Genomic DNA, 15,881 nt, shown 5'->3' on the forward strand with positions numbered 1-15,881 from the left:
TTCAAAGTCAGCCAGCCAGCCGAATCATGAGATTCTTATCTTCAACTTATCTTATCTTCAACTAACTCCCTCCCCACAAAAAATCTGGAAGTAGAGCTGTGGTTCAAATGATAGAATGCTAGGTTTGAGCACAAAAGCTCAGGGACAGCACCCAGGCTCTAGGACCAGCACCCCGCCCCCCCAAAAAAATAAGAAGGAGAAGGAGAAGAAAGAAGAAGAGGTTGAGGATAGCAAGAGGAGTGGGGAGGAGGAGGAGGAGGAAGAAGAAGATGAGGGAAAAGAAAAAGAAAGAGAAGAAAAGAAAAGGCATTTCGAGTGGTAGGCAATTGCAATTACATAATACAGGGCAAAGGGTCAATTTCAGAAAAATTTCACATTGAACAATGACATTAATACTGAACAATATTAGCAATACTTATTGTATAAAGTTAGTATAGCAACAGATTAATTATTTATATCACTTCATTTTCCCCTTTTCTGTTTTATCAGGAGTCAAATTTTTAACTCCTAAGGGTCCTCAGCCAGGGGCAGGTATTGAGAGTACCAGAGCATGAGAACATTGACAGATACCAATTCTCTCTTTCTTGCTTTCTGTTATATTTTTTACCAAATGCTAAGGTTTCCCTAATAATTCCTGATTGATTGGCATAAAAACCAGCATCCTTTCCCTAAAGCTATGCATAACCCACCTTGATTCATGAGGAGCAAATCCAGCCCTCACCTATTTTGCAGGATGATCTCAGAGAGGGAATCAAGCAGTTACAGACATTTACATGAGGAAGTCTTTCTGGTTTATATTTAGATGATATCATACAAGTCCCTTAACCCCACAGATACATATATTTTTAAATAAGGCTAGGATTTTCTAGGTAAATAAAGAAGGCTTGGCCTGTAACCATCTGTCACAAGTGCAGTCTCTACTCTTGTACACTTGTTACCACTGTTTTCCATGCCTCTAATTTATCCTACCTCATTTTCCAAAAATGACTCTGGTCTCTTGATTTATTTATATATATATATATATATATATGTATGTATGTATGTATATATATATTTTTTTTTATTATCAAACTGAATTACAGAGAGGTTAGTTTCATACATTAGGCATTGGATACATTTCTTGTACTATTTGTTACCTCCTCCCTCATTCCCCCCCCATGAGTTGTTCAGTTCATTTACACCAGTTTTGCAAGTATTGCTTTTGTAGTTGTTTGTCTTTTTTTACCCTGTGTCTCTCGATTTTGGTATTCGCTTCCAATTTCCTAGTTCTAATACCACTATACCCTGTTTCCAATATACTCAGATAAGATACAGAGAAAGTGTAGGTACAACCACAGGAAGGTGATAGAAGAAGATCATCAATAATAGAGGCTACAGTTACATATGGCACGTTGAAAGTAGTTACAACTGTGATATAACAATCATTTCCATAACATGGAGTTCATTTCACTTAGCATTATCTTATGTGTTCATAAGGGTATAGCTATTGGGCTCCTGTGATCCTCTGCTGTGACTTGCCTAAACCTGTGCTAATTACTCCCTATGAGGTAGTGGTCCCTTGATCTTAAAGGGGAGCTGATGGGTGAAGTTCATCCATCTTCTGTAATTTCTTCAGGCTGATTCAGGGGCATTGACCCTACCTAGCCAAGAAGCTATAACCTTAGCCTACTTTACCAAGGGGCTACCAGGATCAGATGTCCATTAGGAGATATACTCCAAACTAGAAATCACATACAACAGTTAACTTTTAACAACTGCACATACCTTTTCTTGAGCTATAGCACTGTAGCCTTTTTAGCACTTGGTTTGCAAAAGCATTTTCCTAACTGGCAGGGGAAACTGATCTCTGATGGCCTTACAATGCCTAAATTACCTGTGCAGGTCTTAGACAGATCTCAGTATGGACGGGATCTCAGATCCACAAGCTTCCTTTCCTGAACAGCTGTGCCAGCTCAAAATTCACTGCCAGTTAGGGCTTTTAGCAGATGCTCTCTTTGACAAGCTTAGTTTGTTGACTACCCACTATTACAGATGACTAGCAAGTTCCTGCCCAATTACTTAGTAGACAGACATGGGCATTAGAAAGGCATACTTACAGACTATTCTCCAATGACCTCCAGGCTCTGATTAACTTTTGAAGGGCCAAACACAAGTGATTCTAGGATCTGACACCATCTCTTCCATCCAAGCAGTGGCTTACTGCCTCTGGATGCTCCATCACTTTTGTCCCAGGAGTGACTTTTCCATGCTGGGATAAATGCACCTTTTGCATTTCCCTTTTTTGGTCGCTGGACTTGAACTCAAGGTCTGAGTGCTGTCTCTCTGCTTACCAGCCCAAGGCTAGCTCTCTGCCACTTTGGGCCTCAAAGCAACTCAGATTCCCAGCACTCTGCTGGCTGATTAAGGACGAAGATTCTCATAGGGACCTTTCTCTGCCTGGGCTGGTTTCACCACAGATTTCAGATCAAGAGTCTGCATATGAGGCCGTATTACTCCAATTAAAAGCAACAGGTGGTCAACACAGAAGTAGTTTTTAAGCATGATCTTAACTGGAACTTATTAAGAGCCAAAGTTACATCTGACAAACTTGTAAGTATCTGTCCTTCTCTGTGGGTCTGCTGGAATCTGTTACAAAAACATATAGGCAAACTGGAATAGCAATGATTGTTTACAATCATTTTGGCAGCCCTAATGTTTCCTTTTTCCTATTTGAACAACTTTATCTCCAAATCCATTCTTGATTATTTTTAGTAACTTCTGCTTTAACAGTTACACTTTAGCTTTCAACTACATTTGAAGAACTCTGAAACCTAGAGGCACTAGGCACAGCCCCTTGCCTCAGGGTGGCTCGTTTTAAAAGGGCTTTTTTTTTTTTTTGCAGTCTGAGTTACTGCCTAGAACACTACTGAACTCAAACGACTGTTTTTCCTCAATGCAAGAATTACAAACACAAGGGAGAGGGGGGAGGGGGGAATGAGGGACGAGGTAACAGTACAAGAAACGTATCCAATGCCTAATGTATGAAACTGTAACCTCTCTGTAATTCAGTTTGATAATAAATATATATATATGAAAGAATTACAAACACAAGGATTCAGACTTAGCATCTTTGCTTTTTTTTTTAAGAAAATACATCCAAATTGCAAAATAGCATAGAAATCATATTGCATCATACAGATAAACTTTTTAATCCTCTTTTAAAGACTTTTCCAATTTTTAATACATTCCAAAGGGCAGTTTTAGAAATACCAAACAAGTCATCTCATTGCCCATTTTACCATCAGGTTTCCAATGTTCATCTGCAAGAAAAAGACAAAGATAGGCCTCCATTGGCCTGTCCTACTAAATGGGCATATAGCCATCTGACTCTTTAGGGCTTGATGAACTGCCTTTGTGCCAGCTTACTCTTTTTCTATGGACCAGCTAAGCTTCACCTTTGCCAGTTTGCCCCCAACCCTGAAGATAGGCACAGAGGCCCATTCTAAGTTTTCTTGTCCTTGCCTCTTGATCTCTCCCTGAGAAACCCAAAGCTGTTCTTTAACAGTGATAAACATGAATATCCAAATTTCTTACATTTAGTCCCAAATTTTTAAATGGTGGAGGGAAATAAATTTCAAATCCCCAATGCCTTTTGCTAAGCCAGATAACTTGATTACAGTGCAAGCAGCCTAACACATTAAGATACCAATATTTTTCAACTTCAAATTAAAGAAATCTTTTATAACTATAATTCCTCTTTATGCAATGCAATAATCCTTTAAAACATTTGGTAATGCCAAAACTTGATGACCTTTAACTTAAACTCACCCATTTTTATATCATACTGACAGTTTTAATCTTGAACATGCTCACACTCACATGCACACATTCACATACATTCATGAAAAATATCTTAAAGTGTGCAAAATAAATATGGGCCGTACATTTTCCAGTGACAAGAGGTATTTGCCAATCTTACTCTTGCTGATGACCAAGATTTAAGACAAAACTTTTAACAAATGACTTTAGCATTCTCTGCCCTCATTTAACAGGGCTTGCGCTCTCTCTCCCTTCTCTCCGGCCATGGATCATCTTGGCCACAGCCAGCAGTTCTGTAATAAACTTTCTCTCCTGCCTGAATACCACGTGGCGTTCTCCTTTACTGGCTTCCTACTTTAAAAACTTAACATATATGGTGCCTCCACATCCACCTCCACCTCCACACCACTTGTCTACCCTGGTGAGTGAAACTGCTGCTGCTCTGGTTCTCTGCTGCTCAGTCCGCCACTTCTGCCCCGTAAGCTCATCCACTCACCAGGCGCCTCCCTCCCGTGCTTTTTGGGTTTTTGCATCACAGTCACACCCAAGCCAGGAAACTGCTATCACGCCTCTTGACAGTGCAATGAGGCCTGCTCGAAATACTTGCACAAATACAGTTTTTGCCACTGCAATGGTAAATGGTTAGAAGTCACTTATATTCAGGCTCTCTTTCTCTCTTTTCCTCTCTTTCTCTTCCTTTTTCTCCCTCTCTCTCTCATCTTCCTGCTTACTTGCCTACTGTATAAAATTCCCAAGTCGTACCATCCTTGTGTGCCTTGCTCACAAAGCTGCCTCTTTTCACAGATCTCTGAAACTGAGGCTTGACCACCAATGTGCTTTTCAGCAAAGATATCTAAAAGTTCTTTTCTCTAGCATTGACCACGTGGTGGATATTGGGTTTAACAGGCATCAGCTCAGGCGCCATTATGCCATGCCACATGTTCTCTATTAGTGTGTTTGTGTCCTTCTGCCACCCCCCCTCAACATGGCATCCCACTGGAGTTTATCAAAATATGGTTTCTCCATTTTATAATCTGAAAATTGATTTTTGCTAGCAAAATTGTTTTTCTAACCAACCACGTAGTTTTAAAATATTGGGCAAAAAAAAAAGTCATTTACTATCGGAATTCCAAAAGAGTCTACTGCTGAAATTCATTTTTGCATGCTGTAAAACCTATGTGCATGGGGCTGGGGATATGGCCTAGTGGCAAGAGAGCTTGCCTCATATACATGAGGCCCTGGGTTCGATTCCCCAGCACCACATATACAGAAAACAGCCAGAAGTGGCGCTGTGGCTCAAGTGGCAGAGTGCAAGCCTTGAGCAAAAGGAAGCCAGGGACAGTGCTCAGGCTCTGAGTCCAAGGCCCAGGATTGGCCAAAAAAAAAACCAAAAACCTATGTGCACAGTGTGTATGTCTGTGTAGATGTCATTTGTTAGTATGTCCATCTAGTTATATATCTGTGCTAAAAGTCATCACATCTACTGAGTTTTGTCATTGCAGAATTCTGGCAAGTATTTGGTCAGTTCTTGACAAGGTACAGGTAAGCTCTAGTCCCCTTGGTCTCCTTGTTGTTTTAATTGGGAATCAAAAAGGGCTTTTGTGGCAAAGACACCTTGGATTGCAGTTTGAAGCCAGCACGGGCTGAAAATCTCTCTCAAACTCCATCTCCCAATTAATCAGCGAAGAGCCAGGCTGGAAGCATGGCTGAAGAGACTTATCTCTTGCCAGCCAAATGCAGGACGTGTAGCTCAAGTGGTAGAGTGCTAGCCTCAAGCAGAAGTGCTCTCAGGGACAGTGCCAAGGCCCTGAGTTCAAACCCCGTGAATGCCAACAGGGGCAAGCCATCCCAGCAACAAGCACTTAGACCCCTGGGACTCAGCTAGTTAGGGAACAAGGATCATGGAGAGGAGTAAGAGGAGAATTATGTCACATCCTAAATGGAGTCACTTTGTCTCACCCTTTCAAAATTAATCAGATCAAGAGATAGTAGATTGTCATCTAATGTCCATGCTTGAGTATAAGAACTGTCCAAGTCATCCAATTTTTAATTTTGTGCCCTAAACCCTTCCTTTTGCCTTAATTTTTTTTTTCCCAGCCCCTGCCTCATGAGACTTCTTCCAGGCTTCATTCAAGGACTGGCATCTACCACCAAGGGACCCTGCTGCTCGCCTTCTCCAGGAGAGGCCACATTTCTGCCTTTTACCCCTAATGTCAATGCCCCTTGCCAGCAGGAAGCAGCCAGAGAGAGTCTTCGTCCTTTTTCATAACTATTAAAAGGCTGGAATGTAAGGTCCTCTCCCTGAGGGCTACAAGTAGATGTCTCCAACCAGTTACCTGGGTAACCTGCAGACCTGGAGGCAGTTACCTCCCCTTTCCCTGAGGTCACATCCTAATTCACCTGGCCACACCCCTTGCCCCTGCCCTAGATATAAGGCAGGGCTGGGTGGGGGTCTCTCTCTCTCTCTCTCTCTCTCCCTCCCTCCCTCCCTCCCTCTCCCTCTCCCTCCCTCCCTCTCTCTCTCTCTCTCTCTCTCTCTCTCTCTCTCTCTCTCTCTCTCTCTCTCTCTCTCCCTTCTCTCCGGCCTTGGATCATCTTGGCCACAGGCCAGCAGTTATAATGCCTGAAAAAAAGCAAAAAAACAAACAACAACAACAAAAAAAAAACAGGGCTTGCTTGTGTTAGCAAGGCATTAGCACACCAAACATTTTTTGGTTGAAGAAAGCTGGGTGGGGGACCCCTGGAGCTAAACTGAGCCCACCCAATACTTGACTCTAGTCTTTAGCCCAATTTTGACTAGAGCATTTTAAATTCTCACTTAAAAAAAAAAAATACCTTCGGTTGGGGAAAGCTGATCCTTAGCCCGCCAGGTAGCCTGACTGTCTTTAGCCAATTTTAACCAGGAGCATTTTACAATTTCAATTTATTCTGAGACTGAGATTAGCCAATGGTATGAACCAGGCCCTCAGCTGCCTGTACCCTTCCAACTGCCTCCTTCCTGGTCCATTGACATGAATAAAAACATCTTTATCCACTTCAGTTGGACTAATGAGGCTTCTCTATAAACTGTTCTCATATTATTTTTAAATAATGTATTTTCATTTAGCTTGTCAAATTTTGGAGATTAGAAGCCAACTTCCTAAAAATGTGTCACTTTGGCACAAGTGTACTTTGAGTTGAATTGAAAAAAAATCAGGTTCCAGAGAAGCTGTGTTGGCTGGGAGTGTAATTTAGTGGTAGAATTAGTGCCTGTTAAACCCAAAGCCCTGGATTTTTCAACACTGAAGAGAGGGAGCAGCTGGAGGAGAGGGACAAGGGGAAGGAAAGGGGGAGGAACAAAAGGAAAGTGGTGATGACATAGAGAGAGGAGGAGAAGTAGGATCAGAGACAGAGGGAAAGCAGGGCTAGGAATGTAGCTCAGTGGTAGAGCACTTGCCTAGTATTCCTGAAGCCCAGAGTTTGATTCCTCAATTAGGGCTAGGGCAAGGGGAAGAAGGAGGAAAAGGAGAAGGGAGAAAAAGGAGGAAGGAGGAAGGAGAGTCCCAGGCTCCAGCCCCAGGGCCGCCTGCAGACCAGATGGAACCAGGCAGCCCTTCCCAAGGGCCTGGAGAGGAGGAGGCAGGACAGGTACTGAAGCCTGGCCTTTCTTGTCTGGCTGCTTCCATGGAGTGAGTCCAGGCTCACCAGGGCGGTGTCTACTTGTCAGCTCACTTCTGCCTCCGGACTGGGTGAGTTGGGGCTTACACTGCACTGGGCGACTTAATCTCTAATCTCGGAAGAACCTGGTTATCAGAGTGGACTGCAGCCCAGGCCTGAGGTTAGACTTTCCCAGATCTCAAGGCAAAGCATTGCATTAAGGGATTATGATGGCACCTAGCTGTTTTCGAGTACTGTGCTTATAGTGTTTGTGAGCATATGTGTGTGGGGTGTGTGTGTGTGTGTGTGTGTGTGTGTGTGTGTGTGTGTGTGTGTGTGGAAGAGAGAGAGAGAGGGAGAGAGAGAGAAAGAGTGTGCCAGTGCCAGTCCTGAGGCTTGCATTTTTTTTGTTTTGTTTTTTTTACATCAAGGCTGGTCCTCTACCACTTGATCTACAGCTCTACTTCCAGCTTTTTGCTTAGATTCTCCCTGAATACTATTGTGATGCCCAAATAAAAGCTTGCTAGGACCAAAGAAGTGGTTCTGTAACTACAGTCCTAAGCCCAGAGACCCAACTCCAAGTGTTTCAAATCAGCTCTGGCTTCTAGCCCCAATCCACCAAATAAAAAAACAAGTACAGAGAAAGACAAGACAGAGAAAGCAGTCCAGGCTCTCCTAAGAAAGACACTAAGTAAACACTTCCACCTATTTTCTAGGTATTGACATGAGTTTTAGGCTTAAGTAGAGGAAGAATGGTATATATAGCTTATCAGTTCTGGTCAACTTGTGGCCTGGTTTTATAATTTCCTCAGGTCAGAATCTGCAAAGAGGTTGTTACTGCTGTCCTCACTAGGGAAGACTATTGGGATCCCATGAGGCAGCTCAGCCCTGTCCTTCCTAGAACCTAAGTGGATCAGAGAGATTCAACAAGATGTAAAAGCTGAGTTAGAGTTAGGGATGCCAAATTTTTATTCTGCCTTCAGTTAACTCATAAGCCCAAGTAAAGAGTCAAGTTTTTTGTTTTTGTTTTTAACTAAAGCAGTTTCTAAGAACTTCTAAATCTTCTCCCTGGTTCCAACATGCCCTCGCTTTCTAATAATTCTCACAGGGCATTGAGGGGAAGACAAGAAGGTTGTATGGGGAAAATGGTCTTTCTCTTCCCACCCACACCTCACTCAAATCCTAGTGGGAATAGCACGAAAACAAATTAGCTGTCTCTTCGCCCTCATCTTGATGAGTGTATATAGCAGAACAGTTGAAGTAGTATTTGATTCAGGCCTCAGTCCTATCTGGAGAGTATGGCCCACAGCCATATTCTCTGATAACCAAGTGTTTCTGTCAGCAGCGGTGGGCAGCATGGTAGCAGAAGTCTCCCAGGGGCTTAGGACAAGGGGAGCCAGAGATTTTCACTCAGGATAAAAGCAGCCTTACCTGCTTTTGTTATATATTTTTTAATGTTTTCACAGCTCTGAGCTCTGTAGGTCACCTTCTGTGACCTAAACATGAAACCTGAGTCTATTCATCAACATCCTCTTCCCTAGTTCCCCAGCCCCCACCAGGAACCCAAGCAGAGAGTGCTGGTGAGCATTTTCTTCCACTGTGGTCTGTGGACCACCTACAGTGGGGGAGACCCTGTCCCATGCCTTGCATTTCTCAATCTCCCTGAAATGCTTGAAGGCACATTCCGTTTTGAGAACTGCTACAGGAGTGCCTGTCCCTTCTTATTGTTTCAAAATTGATTTTCTCATGACCTTTAGTCATTTTTTTTCAATTCTTTTTTTTCTTATTTATTGTCAAAGTTTCATACGTTAGGCATTGGGTACATTTCTTGTACTGTTTGTTACCTCCTCCCTCATTCCCTCTCCCCCACGAGTTGTTCAGTTGGTTTACACCAGTTTTACAAGTATTGCTTTTGTAGTCATTTGCCTTTTTATCCTTTGTCTCTCGATTTTGGTATTCCCTTTCATTTTCCTAGTTCTAATACCAGTATATACAGTTTCCAGTGTACTCAGATGAGATACAGTGATAGTGCGGGTACAACCACAGGAAGAGGATACAAGAGCATCACCAACAATAGAAGTTACGGTTTCACATGGCATGTTGAAAGTAATTACAACAGTGATATAACACTAGTTTCCATAACATGGAGTTCATTTCACTTTAGTCATTTGCTTACCAAAAACTCATGGGCCAGTCAGATAGACAAGGACATGGGACTTGCCTTATGGTTTACCTGTGTATTTCAAGTACTTTATATAGTGTCATTCATTTGGTAGTTGCTGGCTAAATTAATGAAGTGTCTTTTGAATGTTTACTGTGGGCCAGACACTAGGGCTAAGAACTGGGGATACCATAGCACACTAGAAAGGAAAACGTGATTTCAGTGTATAGTTTCTGGTGCTTGGGGAAAGAGAGGTCATTAGCAGAAGGCTAGACTTAGGAACAATTGCAATAGAGCATGAAGAAATTTGTAAGAAATTGTGGTGGCAATAATACCAGGGTTTTCAAGTATGATTCAGGAGGCCACTAAAAAGAGGGACAAGTCTGACACCCTACTTTTTACCACTCAGGGACAGGTAACATCTCCTGTGGGATGTCTCTCAGAGGATGGGGAAAGCATAAAGCAGGATAAGATTCACCACTGGGATAAAAGGAAGTAAGACAGTATATAGAAAAGCTCAAGACTACCTACAGAATAGGGAGACAGGAAGGGAAGGCTGGAATGATTCATTTCTTTTTTTTTTTTTTTTTTTTTTGGCCAGTCCTGGGCCTTGAACTCAGGGCCTGAACACTGTCCCTGGCTTCCTTTTTTGCTCAAGGCTAGCACTCTGCCACTTGAGCCACAGCGCCACTTCTGGCCGTTTTCTGTATATGTGGTGCTGGGGAATTGAACCCATGGCCTCATGTATACGAGGCAAGCTCTCTTGCCACTAGGCCATATCCCCAGCCCCTGGAATGATTCATATTTCAATCTCACAAAGACACAAAACGTTCCTGGTTTTGATTTTTTTTTTTTTTTTTTTGCTGTTTTGTTCTTGTTTTTGCCAGTCCTGGGACTTGAAATCAGGGTCTGGGCTCTGTCCTTGAGCCTCTCTGTGCTTAAGGCTTAGGGCTGTACCACTTGAGCCACTGTGCCACTTCTGGGTTTTTCTATTTATGTGGTACTGCGGAATCAAACCCAGGGACTCATGCATGCTAGGCAAGCACTCCACCACAATGCCACATTTCCAGCCCCATATTGATTGTTTTATCCATATTAATAATCAGTAGAAGCCAGAAAATTAAATAATAGCATCAACATAAAAGGGTGCAGATGGATAGAGCATGGAGAAGTAATTTTCAGAGGTTTACAAGCCACCATGAAGCCAGTATCCAGGCCAGTGGAAAGAAGGGAGACAGAAGATGAAAATTTTATGGCCAGAGATAAAGATGCATGTTGGGCCACCTTCAGGAAGAGAAAGAGCCAGGATTCCCCCTTTGCCTTCATGCTTACACTTCCCTTTTAGCCTGGTTCTTCATTTTCTCATACAAGCAGATTCTGTTCTCTTTATTTTGTTTGTTTGGTTTTGTTTTTTTTGCCAGTCCTAGGGCTTGAACTCAGGGCCTGAGCACTGTCTCTGGTTTCTTTTTGCTCAAGGCTAGCACTCTACCACTTGAGCCACAGCACCACTTCCGGCCTTTTCTATATATGTGGTGCTGAGGAATGGAACCCAGGGCTTCATGTATACGAGATGAGTACTTTACCACTAGGCCATATTCCCAGCCCTGTTCTCTTTATTTTTATTGACCAAGAGAAGTTTAATCTTGCTGCTTCTTTTACTTGATCAGCTACATATCAAAATTCTCCTCTTTTTCCAGTTGGCTACTAGAAATCAGAGCTAAAGTTAAAATAATGAGATTTTCTTAGGCCTTGATTCTGTTTGTTTACTGCTCTTGTGTTTTTTGTTTTGTTTTGTTTTAAGGCTTACTTCTATTTTGACAGCTGCACTACACTTATTTTTATCCGGAAGAACTGTCATAACTTTGGAGGAAGTTTTGATACAAATATAAGTTGTGATTACATAAAACACGTGTGTCCATTTTCTCCTACCCACTCATCCTTTAACTCTCTCAAAGAACTTCTCATGCAATTGCCTCTTCCTATGGCTTTTCCTTAACTTTTATAATAACCTTTTCTTCTTATTCCTTACAAACATACCAGCATACCTGGGGAGCCTTTCTATTCTTCATTTCTATTTGCTAACCTTGCTGTGGCACCCTGCTTGACCCCTAAAGCTCAGCATTTATTGCTTTTCCCTAATTGTGATACCTCCCTGGAGTTTCAGCCACCATAACACACATGCCACTTGATTGCAATTGGAGTCACCTTTCTTTCCAGGGAGAGAAAGCATTCCACCCTCAGGAAGTCAAGCATTCATTAGGGGTAAACTGGAGTATGGTGGGGAGACATAGAAGGACTTAGCTCAGAGATTCTTGTATCCTACCTCCCCAAATCCTGAGTGCTGAAACAAACCTGACCAAGACCAAGATTTCTTCTTTTGTGTGCTTATGTCCTGCTGCTTGGTGAAATGCATGCTCCCTCATTCATAACTAAAGTGTCAAGCATCACTCATCCTGCTATTTGACAATCCTGTCTCCCTAGCCTTTTGAATCTTGAATTAGTGTCACCACAATATTATGATTCATTGTTTTCTCTCTCCAGAGACTGTGGCTGATTCTGTTAAATAGCTCTTCCATTAAGGTGGAGGAGCCAGCCCAGAACACACATATATGTCACATGTCGCCTCAAACCTCCTACTCTGTGGGTGGTCCACATTTTGTTTCTAGCACAGCCTCTGAGAAAGAGGAGAGGAGAGCTAGTCTTGCTTGCCTTTTCCTCAAACTTCATTTCTAGTGAACATCTGTGCTTCCACACATGGGTTATAAGGGTTCTGGCTTCCTTTCCTTTAATTGAAAGTATGCACACTGAATGTTTTCTAAAGGAATGTAATGTATGTAGGCAGTGATATCTTCTGGGTTCTCCACTCTCAAAGCTGAACTTCAGCTGATCCCTGTTTGGCTAATGCAGAGCATGAAAAACATTCATTCATTCATCCAAAACATGTTTGGTGAAGAAGCTCAGTTTTAGAACTGGGAATACAGTGAGAGAGAAGACAGACAACCAAACATGTACACATGGTGTAATTTTGAATAATACTTCATATTGTAAGGAAAATAGGAAAATAATTTTGGATTGGGAAAGGAAATAAACAGAAAATACTTAAGGACTAGGAAAGGGCCTCTCTCAGGAGTATTATTTGAACAGAGATCTAAACCAAATGAGAAATCCTTCCATCTCCCCTTGTCCATGCAGCCATAAATAATCAATTGATGTCACTAGTTTTTTGTTTGTTTGTTTTGATCAAAGCTGTGCAGTCCCCCTTTTAGAACTCTGGACTGCTCTTGGTATTGAGGCTGGTGTTAACATGCCTGATGTAGGTCTATTTTCCATCCTGATTTAAAAATGCCTTCCTTTCCTAAATGAAAGTAGAAAGCATAAAGTGGAAAATTATCTAGGGACAAACTTTTTATCTGTTACTCTTTACAAGAGCAGTGATATAGGCTCTGCTGTCTTCTTCTTTCTGTTGTAGTAAATACAAAGTGTTTGCCTCCTTTTTTAGCCATTGCTTTGTACATTTGGTATTTATAACCAAGCTCTTGAGCCGCTCAAGATCCATCCAGTCATAGTCTCAAGGATATGACAGTTACCTGAGCTAATCAGTTTCAACTACCAGCTTCAAATTGTGGTTGTTGTTATGCCATGGGCATATTTGAAAATTTCAATGTGAATTCCCTATAACTAGGAGGTTTTCCTTGATAACATATTTATAACTTTAAATTTTATCTTTTCTTCCTCTTTTTCCCTCTTCCTCTCCCTCCTCTTCCCCCTGCTTCTCCTGGCCCTCTTTTTCTTCTAACACCTTCTTCTTCTGGAAGTCTTAGAGTTTAAATTCAAGCCTTTGAGACTACTAGGTGGGTGTTCTATCAGTTGAGCTACATCCCTATCACTTTTTAATTATTATTATTTTTCTTTAAGTTATATTTTGGATAGGGTATCATATATTTTTGCTGAAAGCCTCAAGCTCAGCCTCAGACCATGATTTTCATACCTTTTTGCCTTTTGTATAACTGGGATTACAGAATGTACCACCACATTTAACTTGTTTGTTGAGATAGAAATCTCATTAAATTTTTCCCTTGGCTGGCCTCAAGCTGTGGCATAAGTCACTGTGACTGTTCCCCCACTTCTTTTTTCTACCTTTATTTATTGTCTACTGAGTGTCAGTGTTAAAAATGAAAAATATCCATGGGGACTTGCATGATTCTTATATTAATGCCAATAGAGGATAAGCTAAAATTCTATACATGGACGAAGAGACTTATCTTGTCTTCCTATAATTATTTTTAAAGTCATATGACTCTACCAGTCACGATCACCAATGCCTTCCAGTCTCCAATCCAATGTCATTCCTCATTCTGTTTAATTCCTACTTACCCACTAAACCATTGCTTTTATCTCTACTACGTACAACGTACTCTTTGTTCTCTCACATCTTTCTATACATTCTTTCTTGTGAGGATCTTTGTCATTGCTGGAGATTCAGTCTCACTTTCATGTAGTTAAATCTTCTGCACATGTCCCTGGTTACCAACTCACTTCTGAACAACAGGCCACCATTCTTTACGATCACATTCTGGAACCTGTGATCCCAGTTCATGTTCAGTCAAACATTGCATTTATGTCTTTTTGCTTGCACATTACAGAAATATAGTTTCAACTGGATTACATGGGGAAGAAAAGAGGATTCTATTTTCTTATGTAACCAAACCAAAAAGGACTGAGTTAGATGCAAAGACTCAAATAGTTGTTTTCACAAAATCAAACTTCCCTTGTCTTCTTTTCTTCTCCAACCCCTCCTCCGTTTCCTCCTCTTCCTCCTCTTTTCCTCCTCTTTCTCCTGTTTTTCCTCCTTCTCTTCCTCCTCTTTCTCTTCCTCCTCCTCTTCATCTCCACAGCTCAGACATTCTATGACACAGTGTTCATATTATATTTCCCTACGCAGAAGGCTTATCTTCATTGCCTTAGTAAACCCAGGGGAAAGAGAAAACTTGTCTTTTCCAGTAATCCAATCAAAATTCCACAACAGAATTTCACTGGACTGACTTGGAACACTGATCACCTTGTTACTTTGCACACTGACCAGCCTGTTAACCTATCACATGAATGAAAGGTAGAAAAATGCTGACTACTGAAGTCTTAAGTCCTCAGAAACAATGGATAAGACTCAATCACATGAATAGAGAGCGAACAGGCTTAGACTTTCACAGAAAAAAATTAAGAAAAAAGGAAAGGCATGCTGAATAGGCAAAACCAAAAGGTATCAACTCTAATCCTCCTTCTACCAACTTTCTGGTTTCAGTTGGACAAGATAATATATCAAAAAAACCCATGCACACTGAATTTTATCCCTCTGATATCACTGGCTTTATTACTACACTTTATTCCTATCTCAAATGTAGATAACTCAGGTTTCAGCCTTCAGAGCTTTGGAGGTGGCAGGCTCCTCTCCCTTTCTTCATCCACATTCCAATGTCAATCTTCATTTCTACTTAAATTCCACTGACTTCCCAGGACCATTTCTTTTTTCTCTCCCAACTGCCTCTCTCTTCTTGTTGTTAAACCTTCCTGAAGCAGACATTTGCCAGTCTTCAAACCAGTTGTTTTCTAATCCAGACAGACGTTTTGAGGCACAAATAGAGTTGACCATATTTTGGTTCACAAACCTACCATGATTTTCAGGTCTAACAACGAGCTTTTGCTTATTGCTTCTGAAACTTTAACTCTCTAGGCATTAGCTCCAATCTACCTTTTTAGATTCTCCCCCCCTCCAATACTCATACAGAAACCCCATGACCCTAGTCAATGGGAACTACTCTTTGTTCCCATGTCTCTCCACCTCTGTAGGTTTCCCTACAGCTAGGATATACTTGCTCTCCTCTCTGAGCCCAACTCTAAGACCTCTTGTGGCTATTTCATACATGGATTGCTTTGTAGTTGTTAAAACTAACATTGAATAAAGTGAAAGACTGCATCAGACAGCCATTTTCTGCTAACCTTAGGGTATTTCTTACTAGTTTATCTCATAAATGGTGAGCATGTATTATTCACAAAGGGCTTTGGTAAGTAAGAAATAGCCTGGTGTAATGGAAGGACTTGGAAAAAGTTATACTAAGTGAAGTGAGCCAGACCCAAAGAAACATGGACTCTATGGCCTCCCTTATTGGGAATAATTAGTACAGGTTTAGGCAAGCCATAGCAGAGCATCACAAGGCCCAATAGCTATACCCTTAGGAACACATAAGATGATGCTAAGTGAAATGAACTCCATGTTATGGAAACAATTGAT

The sequence above is a fragment of the Perognathus longimembris genome, chromosome 8, assembly GCF_023159225.1.
Source record: "Perognathus longimembris pacificus isolate PPM17 chromosome 8, ASM2315922v1, whole genome shotgun sequence".
NCBI lineage: Eukaryota > Metazoa > Chordata > Mammalia > Rodentia > Heteromyidae > Perognathus > Perognathus longimembris.